Source organism: Crassostrea angulata, chromosome 3, assembly GCF_025612915.1.
Source record: "Crassostrea angulata isolate pt1a10 chromosome 3, ASM2561291v2, whole genome shotgun sequence".
Lineage (NCBI taxonomy): Eukaryota > Metazoa > Mollusca > Bivalvia > Ostreida > Ostreidae > Magallana > Magallana angulata.
In genome coordinates this window covers 33,279,081-33,303,856 of record NC_069113.1, presented here as the reverse complement: position 1 = coordinate 33,303,856, position 24,776 = coordinate 33,279,081, and the positions used below count along the sequence as shown (strand labels likewise).

General features: G+C 33.6%; 1 protein-coding gene and 1 long non-coding RNA gene across 2 annotated transcripts in view; both read right to left on the bottom strand.

Annotated features, from left to right (window-relative positions):
- LOC128175648 (uncharacterized) overlaps positions 1-24,776 on the bottom strand; it is a 90,727-nt gene that overhangs the window by 14,340 nt on the left and 51,611 nt on the right. The gene's annotated exons all lie outside the window — the stretch shown is intronic.
- On the bottom strand, positions 1,431-4,585 carry LOC128175651 (uncharacterized). Its single transcript, XR_008242706.1, has 3 exons — positions 4,311-4,585; positions 1,754-1,931; positions 1,431-1,593 (listed from the first exon to the last, which is right to left on the bottom strand). It is a non-coding gene; the product is annotated as an uncharacterized LOC128175651 (long non-coding RNA).

Below are 24,776 nucleotides of genomic sequence, written 5' to 3'. Positions count from 1 at the left end.
TGGATCTTCCACATCCTCTGCTACCATGGGGTCTCCACATGTGTAAACATGATCCTCCTTTAAACGCAGCAACAGTTCCTCCTACAAATACATGACATCATGAAAAAAAAGTTTCACAAATCTACTTTAATATCAACTTAAATTTAGCGTAGTTAAAACTGCAGGTACTGAAGGCCTCTTAAGCTTGCTAAATGAGACAGTGAAGCCACCAATAACATACAATACTAATAACTTACTTGTTAACGGGCAGGGATGGGGTAATGGTAATTTGTAATGGTAATTGAGTGTAATTAATTACAAATTTTGATGTAATTGGAAGTAATGTGTAATTGGACACATTTTCAATTACATGTAATGGTAATTTAATTAATTACTCTCAAAAAAGGCATGTAATTCCAATTACTTTTCAATTACTTTCAAATACACGCTGATGGACATATAAATATTAAGCTATCCACTACCCATTTTCCCCACACAATGGCACATTAGGTCAAATTCGAAGAGTAGCTAAAAAGCATTGAACTATCATTATATATATCATTATGATACTAAATATTTTTCAAAATGGATTTTTTCAGTGATTCAATATTTAATGATAAGTTTCCCAAATTTAATTAAGTACACATATTTGATGATTTGTTTGATCTCTTTTTTCTTAAAAAATACTTATTTCCCTTCTTATTAGAATAATTAGTGTGTCAATTATCATAGAGTTTAAAACATCACTGTTTAATTTACAAACAAAATCAGTGTTATCGAAATTATATAAACTATCAAGTCATGCTTTGTAATTGATAGACTAAAATACACAGAGCTAAAATGCATGGCTTCAAATGGGTTTAAGTTTTTGATGCCTAACATGTCCACAGGGTGTGTTCCCTTATTGCTTACATTTTGATAATTAGGTAGAGAACAACAGGTGTGCATTGTTTTGATAACAATTAAAGTCTGCAAGAAACACTTTAGTTGACATGGTAGGTGTAGGTTAAGGGATATGACTTTTAAATGTTTATTGAATATCAGGGTGTATGGGACACCTCCATATTGTGACTACCAGTACTTGCTGTTTAAGATAAACAATAAAAAACCAAATTTATATATTTTTTTTCCCAGAAATTGTAACTAATTATCAGAATAGTTAGCAAATTCTCAAACAGTGAAATTATTTTGATTATGAGGGAATTTTATTCATATTATAGATATACCTCCTTAAATGTTTATGTGTTGTATATAAATCATGGTTTTAGTAAATTTTGATGAAAATGTAATTTGTAATTTAATTAATTACATCTGCAAAGTAATTGTAATTTAATTAATTACATTTGAAAACTCTTGTAATGGTAATGGTAATTTAATTGAAGAATTTAAGCAAGTAATTGTAATTTAATTAATTACTTTCCATTGTAATTGACCCCATCCCTGCTTTTTATCACTGTAGACACATCTTGGTTTTGAGCACTCTCCACATACAATAACATCACAACCTTTTTGGGTCTTAAATATATCTCGGTTACGCCTGTCGTTGGCAGTGGCAGGATCATCCTGTACTTGAGCACTCGGCCTGTATGTATCGTCTGTTACTTGTCCATACAACTAATAAATTTGATAGATTTAGAATCATATATTATAACCCACAAACAAAGTTCAAGAAATTAATTCAATGCCTTATCAACATGAACGATTTTAATGTTCTTTTTCATTTTATCTGATCTTAATATGTTTCGGAATCCTTTGAAGGAAAAATTATGCCTACCTCCTCAAAGGTTTGATAATGGCCATCTCCTCCAGGAACAGGGTCAGGCAGAAAATGCAAACTCTGGAATTCAGCAACAGGAAGCCTTGGGGTTAATAACTGTGCAATAGGCACAGTTATTGCACTTTTTCAACTGGAACATGTAGTGACTACTCTTTCCATGGTCTGCCAAGAAGGTCTGAAATTATAATGCAGGTGTTACTGGTATATAATAATTTATCTCTATAATAGCGAGCGCAGCTCGCCGGCACGCAGCGCCGGCGAGCGAAGCGAGCTCTAAGAACCAGTGTGCGCGGGAAAAAGAACGAGCTAAACCTACAGTTCATCAAACAAAATTTTTTGTCTACGTCCCATAATGCTCTCTAATGTTTTCACCCGTGGTGCTATGCCAAAAATGGCCGACTTTTAACTCGTAATTTACGGTGACTTAAAGTTTAAAGACACGTTTTGAGTACCGCATATGATTAGGCGAGACTCAAAAGATTTGTTACATGCTTCCATACCTCCGTATTGAGTCGAGAAACGTAAACAAAGACGAACAAAGTCATGGATGACGTCACAGTGCACTCGCGCTATATTCCCCGCGATAAATTTAGAGGTGGATCAAACATCTGTAATGAGTGTACTGGCTATTTCAGTATAGACTGCAATACCTGCCTCATTGACATATGATTTGTTTTTAATTTTTTTTTAATATAGAGATTTTATGTATATATACTAGCAAGAGCCATACTTCACTGACATATCGATCCATTTTTAAGCTAATTGTGCATGCATGTACAGTAGACAGGTAAGTATATGAGTAGGGAGGAAATAAACAGTAGGACATTTTGAACTATAAATAAAAAGGAATAAAATGAAAAAATAACAGTGTTTTCCCCAGAAAATTTTTGATGCATGGGGGGAAGTTTGGCAGCGTTGGTGCGCGGTGCAACGGAACAGCGCCCCAGCCAGCGCGAAATCACTGCGCGTAATAGTACATGTACTACAAGTTGTGTACTATAATTGATGCATTCTCATGAAATCTACATCAACAAGTATTATTTCATTTTATTTGTAATTCATATATTTATCCTAATTTTTGTGGGTTTTTTCTAGCAAAACTAATTGCATTTTTTTAAAATTAAATTTTTTCAAGAGACTTTTACAAGAAATATAGATTCAAAAAGCAGTTCTAACACCTTCTGTTTTATTCATTTTCCTTTTATATATAGAGGAGTTTACTTTGTGTGTGTGTGTGGGAGGGGGGGGGGGGGGGGGGTTACAAGAAACAGGCAGAACCATGAAATTACAGCAATCTTGTTTCAACTTATTCTGGACAGTCGACATTTTTTGTTTAAATTTGGGGTTTATATGAAAGTTTCTGTGATAATTTGATAATTTAAATTAAATTTAATTTAGTTACTGTACTATAACTTGGCAGTCAGTCCCTATACATGTGATTCCACACAATCATTTTCAGAGGCATACTTTACTGTACTATACGATGTCTCGAGTCATGTGATATCGCTTCCATGTATTACTTGCAGTTAACTGTATTTTTTTTCTTTATTTGGTACATTTGCTCAAGTTTCCAATATTTTTACGGCAAATAAACAGTTCAAGCATGTCGCAACCAAGCTAACACCATCGAGTGAACATTGTGCTATTTTTAGATCTTGGAAAATCCACAACATTCGATAATGGCGGATGTGTCAAAGAAGGCACATTTTAGTAAACCTAGAAGTAATCACAGCTCTATTTATGCATTCATTACCGATTAATAAACTCACTTTCAATATATCTCAATCATATTAAGCCAAGTCTTTTAACCGTTAACCACGTGTGCCCCCTTGCCGAGATCGATGTCGAAGTAAGCGACGCTCTCTGCGGGTGCAAGCGTTTTTATGAAGATTGAACGGAATAACGACAATTTTACCTCTACTTATCACTGTTAAGATGTGAAATAATTAGAAAAAGATATTTTGCTTTATAATAAGTATGCATAGCGGGAAGCATGGCGGCACTGTGTGATGCATGGCGGGGGATCTTCAATGCATGGCGGTACCGCCATGCAAAAACGGCCTGGGGAAAACACTGAATAAAATAAACAGTTAAAAAAATTATGTAGATATTGCATATAGTCAGACCATCAAATTTGAAAGTGGGAAATTACACACCAACAAACAGGAACCGGTCTCTCTCTCTCTCTCTCTCTCGGGGGTTGCACTGTATGTATCATAACCATTAACATTAGTACCTTTGGCATACTTATTGTAGAGCAATACTCTCTCAAAAATTCTTTGACGTTCGTTGATACCTAAATAAAACTATAAGTTGACAATGATGCAAGGTGTGTGTAATTCTTGCTGCGCTCGCCAGAACGGTAGCACCGTAAAACATATTAACTGTGTTGCAAAAATATGATGATGTGGTAGTATGATATTTTTGCTACCATGCAGTAGTAAAGCAAAAGCGTTTTCGGTGCTAGTACTACCTGAAGCAGGGTTAGGTTCTTTACATGCTGAGGAGCTGGTTAATGCTAGTTGCTGTGCAATACTAAATTGTACAAACTTACAATTAAGTGTAGAGGTTATTTCTGAAACGTCCATATCAGCATTATCTGCGATGATGAATTGGGCATTTTGTCCTTCACGCAGACGAACTTCCACAATCGAATCAACAGACAAGATAATGTCTTTCGATTCCACACACTTTTCAAACAACTCGTAGAATTTACCCCCCGAAAAGTTGGTGACTGTATTTGCCAATAAGTCAGTACCTTCCTGATCACTTATTCTGACCACAAGTACAGGCATTTTTTAACTCTTGGACGTTTGTAAACCACCGCGAAACTTCCGGTCATACTAAAACACGCCTGCCGACGCCTGCCGGGGAAAACACGCCTGCCGAGAGAAAACCGCACGCCTGCCGTTTACCTGATGGGTTATTTTAATATTTTCTTTGATATTTTATTTAACTTAACTAAATTAAGTATCATAATAACAAAAAGTTGACTTTATATTGATTATTTAGCACAAAATTAGCAAAAATGTTCAATGTTGGTAAAGATAGATAACTCTTACGTAGAATCCATACGCCTGCCGAGGAAATCTAGACGCCTGCCGTTAATTTGATGGATTATTTTACTTTTTTCTTTGATATTTTATTTCTTTTAACTAAATAGATGATAATAGAAATCAAAAGTTGATTTTATATTAATTAATTAACACAAAATAAGTAAAAATCGGGTAAGCTGATAGCTCTTACGAAGAAATCATACGCCTGCCAAGAAAATGTATACGCCTGCCGTTTAGTTGATGGATTATTTTAATAATTTCTTTGATATTTTAGTTTACTTGGCTTAATAAACGATAACAGAAATAAAAAGTTGACTTTAAATTCGTTAATTAACACAAAATTAGTAAAAATCGGTAAAATAGATAACTCTTACGCAGAATGCATACGCCTGCCGAGAAAATCTATACGCCTGCCGTTTATCTGATATATGATTTTTTTTTCTTGGATATTTTATGTTTCCTAACTAAATACATGATCAAAGAAATAAAAGGTTATTTTGCATTCGCTGTTTAATGAAAATATTATTAAAAATGTTCGAAGTCTGTAAACAGGTAAAGAAGACAAAGAGTTCTTACCCTGCTTACGCCTGCCGAGACACTGAAGTTTTTATGTTATACATTCTGAAATAAGAAGGAAAGTATACTGATGTGAATATATATATAATTAATGCACTGTTACACTAAGTTCAGAAATACGTATGGAGTCAAACTGTAAATACTGTGTTGGGTGAACATGTAAATACAAATTTCAAGACATGTAATGGAAATTAATATTTACACCAACTCAATCAATTCAAAAGATGCAATTCGATAATTTCATTTCTTTAGAGAAGTGGACTGGCATAACTTTTATCCGTGTATGAAGGCTATATAATGTATTTCTTAAACAAACAGGTTAGCGTACTTAAATTGTGTATGCATTCCAGATTTTATAAATATTTATGCTCCTAAATTATTAATTCTAGTAAATGTATATGGGGAAAGGTTAGACTTTTTAAGCAAAGTGCATTTACATTTTCGTACACAATTAGTTCTGTACAATGTTTGTAACTGTTTACATCTTGAAAAACTTTTTCATCTCAAGACTTTCACTGCCTAGTTCACCAAACTATATCTAAATCTCTAGATTCTGATTCTGTTTCGCTGCGTTTTTAAAATCAAATATTACACAGGACATTCATAAGCCTGTAGCAAAATTTTACATTGCATGATATCAGTGTAGCGGATAATTATTCAATTCAAGGGAAAGAGGGGTAGGGGGTATCAGTTTGAATATTTAAAAAAAAACCCCGGCTTTTTCTAACAAGAAAATGTAACAGACTCAATCATACCCCACTATAGACTTTTGAAACCCAATACACGCTTAACCTTCCAGTGATGACTTATTCTGTTCGTAGAAGAAATAAAGCAGACTTATAGAGCATGCAATTACCAAATCAAAGCAGAACTCTGTAGGTTGATTCAATATTCAACACAATCAATATACCGGTATAATTATTGCAGCTACATGTTCAGTATATGCTTTATTTTGAGGTTATCATTCAGTATTAAGTTCATTCGATTTTTCCAAGCTGATGAAAATGTGACCGGGTTTAAATTTTATGATTTATGGTCTCAGTTTTAAATGGAGAAAAAAAAGAACCCTGGTTTAATGATTAACGTTGTAAAGTGATTCAAATCGTGTCGATATTCTTGGTTATAAGCCTGGACTGTCTCGTAAATGATAATGAATGATATTTTCCCCTACAAAATAAGTTTTGTTTTCTTTATATTTTATAAGCTTCACGAAGATTATAGTAACACAAATGTTTCAATGTTTACGGTTATGAATGGACTATACATGTTTTATGAAGAGGCGTAAGTCTGACCAATTAAAAACTGATGGCTTATTAATCAGAAATATTTTTTATTAAGTGCTTGTACATGATATATACATATACATGTATAAGGATAAAATCGTATTATTCTTCAATTTCATATCGATACATAAAAAATACAAATATAACAGTCAGAAACCATGATATGGCGACCTTGCTCTATCAATTGGAATAATTAAAGTGGACTGCAAGGTTTTAATAATACTTTTGGGTTAATAATTAGGTGTAAGTTCAAAGGCTATACATAGTATCTTAAGACATACTTAGGTAGATCGACTCGTTCATAACTATTTTTCTCAGTCACCTAAAACACATGAGAGAGAGAGAGAGAGAGAGAGAGAGAGAGAGAGAGAGATGGGGGGGGCTTGTGTACAAGGTGCGTGCTTCACGGTCGTCTTCCAATATACAGGTAGGTAAGGTCTATTGTTTCTTAAGAGACAAAAAACCGTTCAATTCACACAGAATACACAAGAAACTAACACGTGTATGTATACACGTGTATCAGTAGAGCAACGATCACTGGTTATCTTTGGACATGTAGCCCCAACCCCGATTCGCCCAAAATATTATAGCAAAGAACATAATGAGTAATTTATTTTGTTATTATTACATGATTTGTAATATAATGAGATAAAAATACATTAATCTGTATGTGCATGTTCAGATTGTGGTCCCGTTTTTCTATTTACAAAACTGTGAGTGTAACCGTTTGAGGGATAGTGAAGTGAGTGATATTGTAAGCCGTATGGTATGATTATATACATTGAAGAATCAATAATTACGAATGCATGCATTATTCTTTCTTCTTTTTTTTTTTTTTTTATCAATAAACATATCAACCTCCACGACGTACGATTAATTATAGTCAGTATGGTTGATTAATATAAAAATTGTCGGGAAGATATTTTACGTTCATTAAGTTCAAAGACAACCGATCTGCATAGAATATTGCGTTTATTTTTGACTCAGAAAATTTTTACTCATGAAACATCTATAAGTATTTCTTTCTCTTGATATTTGAATTGTTTCCGTTATTGAAGAGAGAAAGAAAGAGAGGGCAGTGGATGGAAAAGACGGAGAGAGAGAGAGGAAGTGAAAGAAGGAGAGGAGACAAAGAAAGAGAAAGAGAAAAAGAGATGCTAGAAAACAGCTTAATTTCTTGCTTTAACACGCAAACAACTACATATATACACGTACGTACACGCCACGTTTCTTAAGCCCTCTTCTTTCTCATAAAGGTTTCCATATATATATCAGTGGCGTCGGAAGCAAAGGGCTAAACTAATCCTCTGAAATCTTGACAAAGAAGGAAAAATCCTTATCCGTGGGGGGGGGGGGGGGGGGGGGGGGGGGGGGTTATAGTTCCCAAATCTTGAAATTCCTAATCCGTTGGAGGGGGGGGGGGGGGCTATTATACCTATGACTCCAACATCTCCATATTTCAATATTTCCATCTTTTCATTGGAAATGTGTGTGTGTGTGTGTGGGGGGGGGGGGGGGGGGGGGGGGCTGAACCCTCTATGATGTTATGTGCCCATTGATTAGGTCTAACTTTGCAAAAAAAGTGTGTGTGGGGGGGGGGGGGGGGGGGCTATTTTACCTATGACTCCAACATCTCCATATTTCAATATTTCCATCTTTTCATTGGAAATGTGTGGAGGGGGGGGGGGGGCTGAACCCTCTATGATGTTATGTGCCCATTGGTTAGGTCTAACTTTGCAAAAAAAGTGTGTGTGGGGGGGGGGGAGGGGGGGCTCAGCTCCCCTAGCCCCCCCCCCCCCGGTTCCGACGCTTATGTATAGGAAACCACTGGTATCACGATTTCTGTTGGTTTACATTTTTTTTTTAAACACGATTTGTTATCCAGTATTTAGAAAAACTTTAAAACAGGATTGGTCTATATGCCATAAGATCGTGGAACAATATTATAGATCGACCCTTGTGATCAGTAAGCTGTCGTAGATTAGGATATTTCAATATCAATGTTCTTGCTAACAATAACAATGTTAGTATAACCCATTAACGTCCATCAAATATTCATATCAGTCACCATTCATTAATTTTTGGGGGGATGATCTAAGAATTTTTCTTTGGCTTTGTAAATGATTTTCACTCATTCTTTTCATGAGTTGATCTACTCGGGGGGAGGTGGGTAGAGTTACCCCCCCCCCCCCGGTAAAACTCGAATTTTTTACTGAAGTGGGGGTGATGGAGTCCCCATCTCCCTTGGAAAATAATTTTTTTTAAAGTAAAATCACCAAAAATCTTGCCCCGACACCCCAACCCCGGACAAACCTAAATACTACCCCCCCCCCCCCTGAAAAAAATATACTGGATGCACACGTTTCGTGTTACGTTTTAATATCATTGAAATCTAATTATTATGTCTTTATTCGTTTACTTGGTAAAGTTAAATGAAATATGAAATATTGTTTGAAAATACAAGATTATCAATTTTTGCGTTCGGCGAAAAGTTATGATATTGATTATAGGTATCCCTCTTTACAACACACAAAGTTTTATTTCATTCTTATTCTATGATCATGTACACAGTTGACGGAAGAAGAAAATTAATGAAAAAAATCATGTCATGCAATAATATAGGTATTCGACAAGCGTAAAAGCGTACACATGTATATTCCTTGGGCGTTTCGTATCTATAGACGTGTTGATAAATCTTACCCTGTATTTCTATCATAAAAAGCTTCAGCGACAGGCTTAATCAAAATATCAAATTCTGATAGAAAACAAAACTTTTGTCAAACTTAAAAGGGATGACATACATATTATATCATTCCGTATCACCCGACTTCATATAATATAATTAATCAATAGCAGCAATAAGTAAAGTTATGAACATAATTATAAGGCAAAATGTTAAGTCTATATTTAGCAATCTTTAAGTAATTTATAAATTAGTTTATACAAATAAAAATGACATAAATAAAATGGCAAGCGTGCATATTAAATCGACAGTCGTAAGATTTCTACATAAGAGTTTTCCCTTTATTTTTAGCCCTTCGCAATTTTTTTCCTTTTTATCTATGCTTGCTATTTAGTACAGTAAAATAAAATACTAACATAAGAAAAATATTAATTCATCTTCAGGTAAACGACAGGCGTGTGGTTTTTTCTCATGTTGTGTTGATTAAAAAATGTGGTAAATTTTTAATTAATCTGATCATTTATCAAGTTAGAAAACATGAAATATGAATAAAAAATTTAAAATCATCCACCAGGTAAGCGGCAGGCGTGTTCTCTTCTCGGCGGGCGTACATGCATTCTGCGTAAGAGTTATCTATTTTACCGATTTTTACTAATTTTGTGTTAATTAACGAATTTAAAGTCAACTTTTTATTTCTGTTATCGTTTATTAAGCCAAGTAAACTAAAATATCAAAGAAATTATTAAAATAATCCATCAACTAAACGGCAGGCGTATACATTTTCTTGGCAGGCGTATGATTTCTTCGTAAGAGCTATCAGCTTACCCGATTTTTACTTATTTTGTGTTAATTAATTAATATAAAATCAACTTTTGATTTCTATTATCATCTATTTAGTTAAAAGAAATAAAATATCAAAGAAAAAAGTAAAATAATCCATCAAATTAACGGCAGGCGTCTAGATTTCCTCGGCAGGCGTATGGATTCTACGTAAGAGTTATCTATCTTTACCAACATTGAACATTTTTGCTAATTTTGTGCTAAATAATCAATATAAAGTCAACTTTTTGTTATTATGATACTTAATTTAGTTAAGTTAAATAAAATATCAAAGAAAATATTAAAATAACCCATCAGGTAAACGGCAGGCGTGCGGTTTTCTCTCGGCAGGCGTGTTTTCCCCGGCAGGCGTCGGCAGGCGTGTTTTAGTATGACCCCGAAACTTCGATGAAATGTTCAATGTAAAATCGAGACTTTCACACGCGGTATAAAAAATCTTTGATTTCAAGCGCAGTCATGACTAAATAAAAAAATATAAAAGTAAAAACCGAAAAATGGAGCGGAAAACGGAACGAAAATTTCCGGATGCGGGATTTATTTTTTAATATTATTTTTTAAAAAGTCATAAAGAACGTGCGCGCGGATCCGGCGACCAAGAAATCAAATTGGTGTGGCCTAATAAAATTTTTGAATGTTTAAGAAGTATTATATTTATTTTTAGGTGTCCGAAGGAAATGTCCATCATATGACAAAAAGATTTCTCTTAATTTCTTAATAGTTAACTTTTTAAAAATTCAAAAACACGAAAAAACATTTGAAAATTCTTTAAATATACCTATAGTATCCCTATCATCATTTTAATATTGATAAGACTGGTATATGTTTTGTGGACTTCTGTGGCTATTGAAAATTGGAATAAACTGTGGGTGTATCTAAAATGGGTAGGTGACATTTTACGGGTGTGTGGACTTATTTAAAGAGAAACTTAATACTTAATATTTAATTCCGTTAAATCATATGAAATACTAGTTAGAAATTGAAATTTATCGAACGGAAAGTAAGCATTCTGCGAATAATAAAAGGTTTTAAGAAAAACCGGGTCATTAAAATCGGATCCGACCACCCGGGACAACCTTAAAAATTCCGAAATGAGGATATTAGCTATCACAAATATTGTTTCATTGCCTAGCTCTAATAGACAGCAAAAAAGTATCCTTATTAGAACCTCAATGAATAAATTTGAAAGAATTAAGTGAATAATAATCATTTTGGGTTTTTGATTTTTACCTTTAAAATAAATAAAGGAATTTTTAAGGTCTTCCGTTTCCAACGGAAGACCTTGTACTGATTCTGTTGGAAATTCTTCATTATTATTTTTCTTCTTCTTTTTCTTCTAGACGTTTCTTTAAACTGTTATATCTCGCTTGTTTATCATAAGATTTTATTCAAATTTTCAGGGTTTATTGTAAATAATAAAAGCTTACTATAGCAAAAAATATGGTGAAATCGCTACTTCCGGTTTTGAGTTATTCCCCTTTGAATATGTTTTTAGTGGGTCTCGTGTACCTGCAAAGGCTCCGAGTACATCCGTAGCAAGTAGTTTTGATTTACAAATCTTTAATGTAGACATCTTGAACGTTGTCCTCCTGGTTTTACATGTTTGATTAACACACGTATACTGTTTAAAAAATTACATCGAAATTTATGTTTCAAAAAATGTTAAATTTTGCTTATATCTTTGCTCAATAACTTTTTAGTTGTAAATTTTTCTAAACACATATAGAATAAAAGTTGTGCAAAATATTAAGAGCTTTCATTTGATACCATAGAAAAGGGGCTAGCCCCTAAAATGAGGGGTCTAGATCCCTTAAAAGTCTTTGCTTCATAACTCTTAAACGGTAAATTTTTCGATATGGGCGTCGCTGCAAAAAATGTTGTTTGTGACTTTATTGATCTCATAAAACTGTTTTTGTGTTCGGGTATTGCATAATATGAGGTAAAAAGTAATACGTGTTGACCAGTACTCGCGGCAATTTGGCCAAGTTAACGAAACCGCGGCCGAGAAAATCGGTCACCATGGTCGCGGCTGGGCTACCTAGCGGTCAGCGGTTATCTAATACACGAGAGTTGCGTCTCTCATAAATGAGTTTATTTAGTCGCAAACTCAAAAATTGTTTTAGTTTTGATTACACATAAAAGTTTATGGACTAAAAGATTGGATGTCAATTAAGAAATCATTCAGTTAATTAATAAAAGCAATGTCATTCTCAATCTAAAGCAATATCAGACATAGATCAATTGTGGGTTTTAAATTTAAAATAAAGAACTTCTATTCGATAGAATATGGTCATTATACTGCAAACTTTTCAAATCTCCCTGGGTTCTGAGCTGTGCGTGTCTGTGCGTTGTACCTTTACGTAATCTATACTTCGTCCACGGCCACGGCTGCACTACTAGCGGTAAGCGGTTATCTAATACACAAGATTCGCACACCGCGACGCACACTTAGATGAAGATGAACTTTGAGTTTATATAGCCGTAAATACAAGAACTGTTTTAATTTTATATTATAAAAGTTTGTCCATCTTGTATTTATTTAATTAAACATTTGAGTGTAACTGAATATTAATGCAAGATATTACTCCAAATTGGAAACATAGTCAGACATAAATTAATGGTTGGTTTGTATATCTAAAACAAATTAACCCCCCCCCCCCAAAAAAAAAATAATTAAATGATGATCATCCCTCGCACATGGCCGAGGAGATCCAGCGCGAGTGGACAAGTGATCTGTGGTCGGCTCGTGTTCTTCTACATGTACCTTATCACGCGTTCATGTTTCATATCTTGCACGGACATAATTATATTTTATTATGTTTTCAACTATTATATAGATTTATGACGAAAATAAATGAATTTATTTTACTTGTACAGTTGATTAAGCATTGATTTTATTATACGATAGCGTACAAGTTAGTTTAAAAATTAAATCAAATAATAATCAAAGTTCCATGTTACATGTTTGCGGTAGGTGCTAGCACGATAAAAGAATGTCCTGAATTGTCCTGAATTGAGGCATTTGATGATTATTTAAAAGAATATTCACATGTGTTTTAAACAAATTAAGATTAGATTCTATCAGTCACATATTAATCACTCTGTAGTTTTTCTACATGGTTGTTCGTTTCAGTGTGGAAGCGAACTCAGTGCTGCGTTCCACCCTCCTCCCGCCCCTCTGACAAGTGCTCGCGCTGGATTTTTTTAAATTGGCGAAAAGATATCCAGTTCTGTCGAAAATCATTTTTGGTGACTTCTTCTTATGTGTAACATTTTCTCCTCAACGTGTTTAATTTTCCCACCCGTGTGTTTATTCGGTCAGTCTGTGTTAATTCAATCGCTACGTGCGACCGACGATCTTGTGTCGCTTCAGCGCACACAACTCAGAACATATGTAATTGACTAACAGTTGGAAGGGTGCTTTTATAAACAATAAGACTATTATTCGAAGTCAATCATCTTCACATTAAATATGTGAAATAGTAACCTAAAAATGTGGCTAATAAATTAACCTGTTGAACACGCTAAACTTTTATGGTTATGAACATAATAATTCATAATATATTATAATTAAAAGTTTGAAGACAAAGAAAATTTTGTTCTTGGGAAATACGACTACATTAAGCAATGCAGTCGATCACCATAGAAATCATCAAAGTACTGCAACTGTCGACGGATTTCTTATTTCTTTGAAAGACCATGATAATTCACTTGACTTTCAGACTATAATATAGCGACATATCTGCCTCCCAAAAATATATGCACTTCTCAAAGTTACACTTAAGTGAGATAGATGTGCGTTATTGGGAATTTTATTTATTGTTATCTGTATGGAAATTGATTAAAAAAAACAAATTTTAATTGAAGTTGCTTATAATGAGGTTGTAATGTAACTTAATTTACTTACAAGGTTAGTTACAGCCAGTGGAATATAGATGGCTTTTATGTGAACAACGAATACCCAATATATTAAAATACAAGATAAATAGTTTCCAGATCTATAATACTAATATGCTTGTGTATATGAAGGTTGCATCCTCATTTGTATGGCTGTAGGTGAGGAGGTATAGGTGTATCGATGTACATACAATGTATGACTGCACATACGGATTCCGGACCATGGCTACAGACGATACCAATGATAGTCTTTTAATACATCAATGCACAGTTTGATATAGAAACTGACCAGTTTCATAACCTCCTCGAATTTCTCTAACACGGACTGTCTAATTCCTTCCCAGAATTCCAATTTACGCAAGCGCAATTGAAGTTTTTTTTTTTTAAATTTAATTAGTCAACCCACTGACATAAAAATAGGGATTTTGCATATTATTACATCGTCGAGAGAAGTAACATTCATTTCTGTAAGTAAGGTTATTTAATTCACATTACATAGCGGTGTCTCTATGAAACAGCACCATCTGGTGTAAAATTTAGATGCTCGCTTTTGCATAAATTCTCCCGCTCATCTTTTTTTTAGCTGATTATATATTATTTTGAATGTCCAAATCTATTCGTATCATTAAATAATATCAGACGACACACATTTCCCTGTAGAAAATCTCAATGATGCCATCAATTTTGACAAATTACTAAATTTTGTCAGCACGTAACAATTTTAAACTTGCAAATAGTCTTAAAAAAAGATTTAAATAAACAAGTTATCTTAGAGAAAAGGTTACGTGTTTTGTAGGCGGGTTAGGTTTTTAAAAAAACTGCAATTCTTGACATAAATCATGAGTACATACTGTTTATAACAATGCTTGCTACCTTTTGAAAATTTAACTCGCCATTAAACATCTCACTTTTTATAGAATTTTTGAAACGATTACACAGACTGTGTTCGACAAATAGTTTTCCAAAAACATTTTCTTCCTGTCTTGTTCAAAACACATTTTATATACAGGTTTTCAATCACGACACGTTATTATATCAAAAGCGGAATTGAAAGTTTAGTCATTATATAAGGAATAAGGAATCATTCTTTGAGTATTATGAGGTGATATTTTGGTCGGGGCGTGATCACATCCAATAAAGCCCGAAGGGCTTTATGATAGAATTGATCACGCCCCGACCGAAATTATCACCTCATAATATTCAAAGAATGATTCCTTATTACTTATATTTATATAATTTTTAGCCATTGTGCGATTAAATATTTAAATATAAATAAGCAAACCCCGCTGGCGCCTCAATTTGACGTCACTTGTATTATGGGTTTTATAGTACAAAATCGATACGTAGTGTTATCACAGGCAAAGACACTGGAAAATGTAAATATAATTTTTGACACCATATCACATATTTTTAACCCGCAGCAACAACGGAAGACCTACTCGTGGCTTTGCCACGAGCTCTGCTCTAGTTTTATCTATTATAGTTTTTGAAGTTAGTATATACGTACCTGTTCGAACTAATTATTCAAAAGAGAGATAATACAAACTAGTATAAGCATGCTGGGGGTTTTATTTGTGGGTTTTTTATATTATTATTTTGTACGCAAGTATTGTTCACTTTTAGTTAACACGGCGCCATACTAAGTTTGCCTTTAAAAAATTACAATATCTTACAAGCACTGATATTAAGGTAGAAATAAAAACAATTCGGAAATTATATTAAACATCTTCCAAGAAGTGAGAGACTGATGCACACTGTGGATGGTTGAATAGGAAACTGTTACCTGAGTTTGATAGAAATATACATGTGGGATAACATAGACACAAGCAACTATTACGGAATTATCAAGTTTGTCCCGGGTGATCGAATCAGGTTTTAATGACCCGGTTTTTCTTAAAATGTGTTATTAATCGCAGGAATATCAGTTTCCATTTAAGAAATCTTTATTTTTAAGAAGAATGTTATATGTTTTAACGGATTTAAACATTAATTTTTTAAATAAGTCCACAAACCCGTAAAATGTCGACCCGGGTTTGCCTACCCATTTTATCAACTTGGAAATCAACAAGTAGTCGATAAATTCCAAAATACGCATTGTTGTGTAGCAATATTTACGAACCAGCATGGGTAAATGTTTCGAAAATTATTAGAAATGCCAAATCTCATTTTTTCAGGGAATTTTCTGAATGATTGCATTTCATCCACGAAATCAAATGTTATTGATGTGTTGATAGCACAGTACGATAAAAAGGACAATGTCTGTTGTGGGATATAAAGTTCTGTATAATTTGTTCCTGCAGACAAATTGATTAAAATTGGTAATACTGGTTATTTTATGCGTATTTCTGTGATTTGTATTAATAAAAACTTTCACTGAAAACATCACGCTGCGACCAAAATTATGACCACATGTAATTTAATACAAGTAATAGCTTTCCCAAAAAAAGCTTGCCTATATAACTCAACCAAACTATATATTCAATGCCGGAAGCATGCATGTATCAATTAGGCTATCTTATCAGAAATGAAAAAAATTCCAACCATATGAAATATGAAAGAGTATACAAACACGTATTGTTTTTGAATGTGTGTGGGGCAGCTTCATCAAAATCATATTGACAAGCTACATGTATTAATCAAAGTACTGCAAGTACTGTTAGACGGTGGCGTCGTTTGAAAGAGGCATATTACATGTATGATAATTCTTGTTGTTGACAACCGCGGCCAGTATCACATACATGTACCAAATACTTAACACTTATTCGCACAACTGGTCGTGAGTTTCCTACATGGATAATTCTGTGGAAATCGTAGCTGTGATCTCAATCCACACTTTACAAATGCTGTGTCTCTTGGCCGTCATCTTTTGGGGAAAACCCATAGATTTATCACAGTAACCATTGTAGTATAGAAGTTTGTGTCTATATTTTGTATCAATATGTTTGTATCTATATCAATTGACATTAAAACCCCGTTTTCGGTAATACTATGTGTTTTGATTGCCCAGAATGACTCATTAAATATGAGGGTTGCCACCACATATTGAATGAATAAATCAAATCCTAAGCAATTTCATCACAGTACGCCCAAATATTTGATTGTATAAAGAAGGGGAATTATGTTTTTTTCCCTTTTGACCTTTGGGTTGACCCCGCTAAGGAGAACAACTTTTGGAAAGAGTGGATTGGACTATTGTGCTTTAAATATATTGTAGATTTCTTAAAGTAACGATAACAAATAAAGCTTTGGTATAATAAAATACTTATCAGGTTTTACTAACTATTTGGGCATACATGTAGTATGTTTATTTCCCCTCTCGACAGTATTTTCCCTCAATTTCTTCACGGGGAATTCCGAAAAAGTTGCAGTCTTGTGGACCATCACACTTGGTTTTGTCCTCATAGTCAGTTAATACATTTAGGTGTAAAGAAAACGGAATGGATTTACAAAAACCTGTTTGATAAAACTGGTATTGCTTTTGGAATGCACGTCATCATGAAACAGAAGAGTCAATCAATATTTTATCTTCGACTTTAGTGGATTATTTCCATTTGCTCACAACGAAAGTGAATGAAAATTTGAAAAAAAAATATCATACAAAATTCAGTCGCGAAAGTTTCATTAATCAACGTTTTAAAGTATATTTGTTCTATTGTATTTAGCTATAGATTTATTCAAATCATTTGAATGAATTCGGGAAAGTCACATGTATATTTTATCGCTTCTCAGTACACTTTAACACGCATAAATCACCCGCTACATTAAACTTTTCTAGTAAACTTACAACAAATATTGATTAATTATTCAAATTAAGTTTTTAAAAACACCAAACAAACAAAATCCAAGTTGAACGCACATTTTTCTGACCGTACAGCTGTATATATAAATTTGATTTTATTCTTTGCATGTACTAGACAATAGATCTAATAGGGTTATCTGTTAGTGAAAAAATCCCCCCAAAACCAAAGAAAAGATTCTCTAATACATTTAGCAGGGACGGGCGCATATGGATTAAAGTCACTGTTTGTACTTCGCTCATCGAATTGCGTTATTCAGTTCATTGTGAAAAAATTCGTCAGAAACTGTTTAGTTAACAAAATTATTATATCTTACATTACCGTTCACAATGTACCATAAATGTATATGGAATATTGCATGAGTTGAACCGATTCTTTTTTCTCACAAAAAAGCTAGCGTTTGTTGCAAATTAGAGATACATGTACACGAGCTGACACGCAGTGAAATCTTTTTACAGCATATGTCTTCAATCCCTTATTTGCTTACAAAAAATCGGAACTGAAAATCTTTGAAACATCTTAAAATGTGGTTTCTTTACGGTGCGTCTTTTTACCCCAATGAACCCCAATGAACCCCAATGATACCCCAATGAACCCCAATGTTACCCCAATGATACCCTAATACACCTAATGATACCCCTATGATACCAAATCCAACTCCATCATATCAAACATACTGTATAGTAAACGGGGTTACTTTGACTTTTTCCTTAATTTATTTATGAATTAAATAAAACATACACAATTTTATTTCTTGTCGCCACTTTGTTTGTCATGATTAATTTCACAAAACTTAATTGATTGCACTCCATAATCTCCATTATAACCAATCTAATTTAACTAGCATATATTCATAAAAATCTGAAGTTTAAACATAATACTTCAATCGATATTTATACTGATGACACTGCATGCATGCGTGATTTATTCATAGATATGATATGTACCGGTGTTACGCAGAATGTAGCGTTATTTTTTTTTACCCCATTCACAGTGTACCGGCGGGACACCAAAATTCACGTAATACGAAAATTTGTACAGTATTTTGAATTTCTCGCTGAATGCTGCCATTTTCTTCTCATTCTCGCTCGCTTGACACAGGAAAAACATCTGTACTTTGATAATGTTTGGTGTTTTTTTTTACGAAACTTGAGGTACTGCGAGCAAGCTCACAAATGAAAATATCAAAACTGAAGTCTTTCTCTAATGGAAAAGATCGATTTGCCTCTTTTTCTTAAAGTTATGTTGAACTAGCACAAATGACCAAAGCTCCCATCAGGACATAATTACAGGTCACAAACAATCTTTGAGTCAAATTTTAGCTTAAAAAATTCTAATCATTTCCCATTACAAGATATGGCCCAATCGGTGAAAAAACGGCACGTAGTTGAAATTTCATTTGTGTAACATGTTGTTACATAAAATTCATTCAGTGTATCAATTATGAACATACTCAGTATCATTTGGGTATTTCAAAGTTCATTGGGGTATCATTGGGGTTCATTGGGGTATCATTGGGGTATCATTGGGGTTCATTGGGGTATCATTGGGGTTCATTGGGGTTCATTGGGGTATCATTGGGGTTCATTGGGGTAAAAAGACGCACCCGTTTCTTTATATACATGTAAAATTGTAAAATGGCGACTCGATTGGCACGTGAATTTTACAATCCGACGTCGATTAGCGTGTTTGAGAGAAAGTCAGCAGCAAGTAAAGTGTCAACATCAGTAGTAAATATTGTCTGATGAATATTGAGGTGCCTGCATGTAATAAAATTAATGTTTCTACAGACTGGGTGAGTTACAAAATAAGGTACATTGTAAATCACTGGTCAGTCCAAAATTAAACACATTTGTAGTTTTTTTGTATGTTTGAAAACATGTACACTTGTAGAAGAAATTGTGCCTTTGATTGGTTGAAGTTCAATAAGATGTAATTTATGTAATATTCATTGTCAGTATCTGTTGTGAATTCTTTGGAATAAGCTACAACAAAATAAATATACTGCCTCAACTAAAACTAATGCGTTGAAAATGACTGTATTTATCGATGAAGCATAATTGCTGAAATATGAAATGGCAAACCAGTTTAAATAGTGTGTTTCTGACAATTGTTTAAATCATTAAAAAAAACCAAGAATTAAGCGATTATTGTGAGATCTCTTGGCCAATTATCGCAGTGATATAGTTTATGCAGTCCTGATACAGAGTTAAACGTCACAACTGGCAGTTGGTGCATAAATTATCAATACCGCGTAAGCAGACAGGGTAACGGCTCATTTAAAATAAAACACAATTTCATACATCTATGTACAAAATAATTAGCAGCTATAATGCTTAAAATATCTGATAAGATGAAAATTAATTCTCATACTGAAATCGACACATAGAATGATTGATAAAACATTGCCTGTAACACTGCATATCTATATAAGGGTTATCGTTCCTTATCCGCTAGGGTCCCCGTGAGAAATACTCTTCCGGCCAGGACCGTAGCAACAGACCGTGGCTATTTATATATAGCCACCGTCTAAAAAGGGTGAATCTCAAATTCATGAAAAAACCCTAACTGTAACTTCAATTCAATTAGAATTCCTTATTTGCAGTTTAATTTATTACATGCTCCTACAAAAGTGGAGGGGGGGGGCAACCCCATGATATTTCCATTTATCATATAAAGTTATTAGAAAAGTGCCAGCTGCAAAAAAGTGGGGAGGGGGAAGCAGTCCCCCTCACACCAACCCCTGATGCTACGTGCCTGTGATGTAAACACACGGTATGCTCTGGAGTATTCGGATGATCCCAACTAATCGGCGCGCAAAAACTATGAATGAGACATTATGGCGCGAAGTCCTGCTATTACCGTTCACGCAACGGCTGAGATGTTTGAATGAACTCATCCATTGGCATAGATCTATGGGGAGGGTGTCAGATGAATTTTTTGACATTTGTTTTGCATTAAACAACTACATACACGTATATCATACTTTGTATCGGATGTTTTGGAAGAAATCTATCGAATTAAGAAACACACTTGATTAGTAATTGTTAAATTTAGTAATGTACATTTAGTATGACACGCGAGTTATGACCCTTTTCAAGATTAATGAAATCGCCCAACTGAACGAAAATCGGGTCACACCCCGCTTTGGCGATTTAGTTCCTCCAGTTTACATTCCAGCTGTATAAATATATATTTGTTTTAATTCTGATGACTCTCTTGTAATAATGATAATCCAACACCAATTATTACTGACATTGTACCGTAATAGACAATATGTTACAACTTGTTGCGATGACCCCCTCCCCCTTTTTCAACGTTCAAATATGGTGGAATGCCGATCTATTTTTAAATCAGGATTATACACGTGCACCGCATGGTGAACATCCCTTTTACTTGAAAACTCTTGCTCGCTGTTGTTATTACATCCCGTATAACATTTTCATCAATTGTGAATGTAAATGCCGACATCTTAAACACGCATCAGTTAATTCTTTTTGTGAAATATGATGATATTGCTTGATCCCATTGTCTGCACTGTTTCGGAGAATGCAACTTTTAAACCTTAGATATGCATGACGTCAGACAATAAAAAGAATGATTCCTTATCACTTACGTAATTTTCAACAGTTGTACATGTATTATCAAATTAGAATATTGACATATTTATGTGATTTTCATTACTTTTAATTATGCAAACCCCGCTAGCGCCCCAACAGTACGTCGTTTGATTTTATTGGACTGTACAATACAAAACGATTCGTAATGGTATCACAGACAAAGACACTGAAAAACGTAAATAATCTGGAATAAAAATCATTCATAAACTATAATCACGTATCCATGTTTTCAGGTGATGATTCGACATCCTAAAAATTGTCGGAAGAACCGTACTTTTGTATTAAAAAATAGCCATGGCCCCTTTTGCACATGATCTTTGACCCCCTTCCACCCCCAACACCGAGGTCACTGCCTTTTTCTTCAACTTACAGGATGATAAAAATAAATGTACATGTAGTTCTTTGCAATTATGTAGATATCTAATTAAGATATGAAGATTCTATTCTTCAACGAAATGATTAAATATTTAAACTGAAATTGATTTTGCTTAGCCCGCATTTCCTTTAATTTTCTTAAATTTTGAAGATATTGTGATTACTGAATTGGAATAAATATTTAAACTGAAATTGATTTTGCTTAGCCCGCATTTCCTTTAATTTTCTTAAATTTTGAAGATATTGTGATTGGTTTTTTTAATGCTTCCAAAATTAAAATGTTTCCGATTTTTATGTATTATAAAGACTTTATATAAAGAAATAAATTGGCAGAAAAACTTATATATTGACCATTTGATAAGAAAGAAAAACTTATTTTAGTGATTTTTTCACTGACACAAATCAATGTGCTAAGAGGGCGCTTTAAAAAGCTTATGAAAATGTAATTTGATACCCAAATCATATTTTAAAGACATATTCTGAAACCCAAGTATCATATTATTAGTTCACAGTCGTTTAAAAATCTAGCATCAATGTTATTGTTTTTAGAAATGCCAAATCAGTCTCATTAATCATGTGATATTTTCCTTCGCCAATATTCCACCAAAATTATAGTCCTTATCAGATTCTGAACATTGATTACTATTTCTATGCCATGTTGTATGATATTAAAAAAGAAAGAAAAATACACCATATTAATTTTCCTGATCTTGATTTAATGAACAATTTATCAAATTTACGTTAAACAAGTCGAAAACCAGAAAAGACTCCTTAAACGACAATTTGAGAGGATCGGAAACAATACATATTTCACAGATAAATATAATGGCACGCCAAATTCACAAAAATGAGCGAAACATAGTTTCACAGATGAAAAATTTTGTTTATCGACAATTATTAACTATAGTTTACGAACCGTAAACTATAGTTAACGATTCGTTAACTATAGTTTTTATATGTAAAACTATTTTTAACAGTTGTAAACTATAGTTAACGAAGGATAATCTAAGTTTGTATGTATGCAAATAACGTTAATAATTGATTTTGCTGATAATATATATTCACATCTGTAAACTATAATTTACATTCGTTAACCATAGTGAAAAGCTGTCAATCATAGATTCACAATCGTGAAACTAAATTTAGCAGATAAAATATGTTTTGCAATCGCAAATGGTTGTTTTCTGTGTTAATTAAAGTTTTACACCTCTGAAAGATATATGATCGCGTTCACTATGGTTTACAGATGTGAAATATAGATTAAACAGCGTTAAATTAAGTTTCACATATGATAAACTAGGTTTATCGACTGTAAACCATAGTTTACGGACGGTAATCTATAGTTAACGATAGTTTATTATTAACTATAGTTTACGAACCGCAAATTATAGTTAACGATTCGTTAACTATAATTAACGATCCGTCAACTATAGTTTTCATCTGCAAAACCATATTTAACGGTTGTAAACTATAGTTTACGAATGATAATCTAAGTTTATCTGTATGAAAATAACGTTAACGATCGATTTTGCTGATAAATATAGATTCACATCTGTAAACTATAAATTGCATTTGTTAACTATGGTTAAGAGTTGTTAATCATAGTTTCACACTCATGAAACTATATATTTATCAGATAAATTATGTTCTGCAATTTTAAATGACTGTTTTCAGTGTCAATTATAGTTTTACGCTTCTGAAACATAGATAATCGCGTTAACTATGGTTTACAGAACTATAGTTTTCTGCCCGTAAACTATGGTTTACAACCGTTAAACCTAGTTTATTGACTGTGAAACTATGAATAGCTCATTTCTGTGAATTTGGCGTGCCATATACAACATATAATATTAATAAGCACAAATATTGCAATTACTCTCAAATTAACATATACCTCTCCATTGTGAAGGATATAGTCATACATAAAGCAAAGGGAAATTCCCTATATTGGAACTCCACCTCCGCCCCGGCCAGGGCTTGGTTTTACGACCTCTGGAACCCACTCACCTAGTAATGAGCGGCCACCGCGCTGACCACTCGGCCAACAACCTTACTTTTGATGACGAACGGAACAATACTATGATAACGAACCAAATGCCGATTTGAAAAAAAAAATTGAATTCTCAAAGATTTTACATTGGTTTGAGAAAATCTAGATGAGAGATGCTAGTTAGCTTTTTAAACAGCTCAGAAAATCAGTCAGTTTGTATTAAAAATACCAAGTACATTTAGTGTGCATTCTGGGTTCTTTTGTATTTTTAGTCAATGATAAGTTGACTGTTTATATAGTCAGGAGACGTCATCATGTAGCAGTGTACATATGATTGCACACCAACTCATCTTTATTAGTTAACATAAACTTTTCACCTTAAATTAGACATTTTCATCTTTTCTTTAAGACCAGTAGCACAAAGCATCCTTGGGGAAAGGGTTTTCAATGTTATTCAAATTAAGGACCAGTCCCCCTTCAAATGGGATATGATAAGGAAAGTGTGAATATAGGGTGGGGAAATTTTAAAAACTGAAAACAAGCTGGCATAACTTTATTAAGAAGTTGTTGATAGCTTGTAATCAGCTGAAATAAATAGATTGGCATCATGCACAGGGATTCCATTGTTTGTATTAGACTGGATAGCCTGTCATCGATTCCAAACACTGCCACTAGCTCATTGGAATTATGGACAATATTACCCAGGTGAGCGTTGTGGACCCTGGGTCCCTTGTAATAAAAGTGTCTGTCTTGTAACTTCGTATAAATACTTTCTGAACCACATAGTCCAATGCCACAAACCACAGCAAATATGTAAAAAAAAAATTGTATCTACATGTAGCTAGGGGAGGGTTATATGCAAACTGTGGACTGTAGTTGAAGACCATGCCTATGACCAATTTTCCA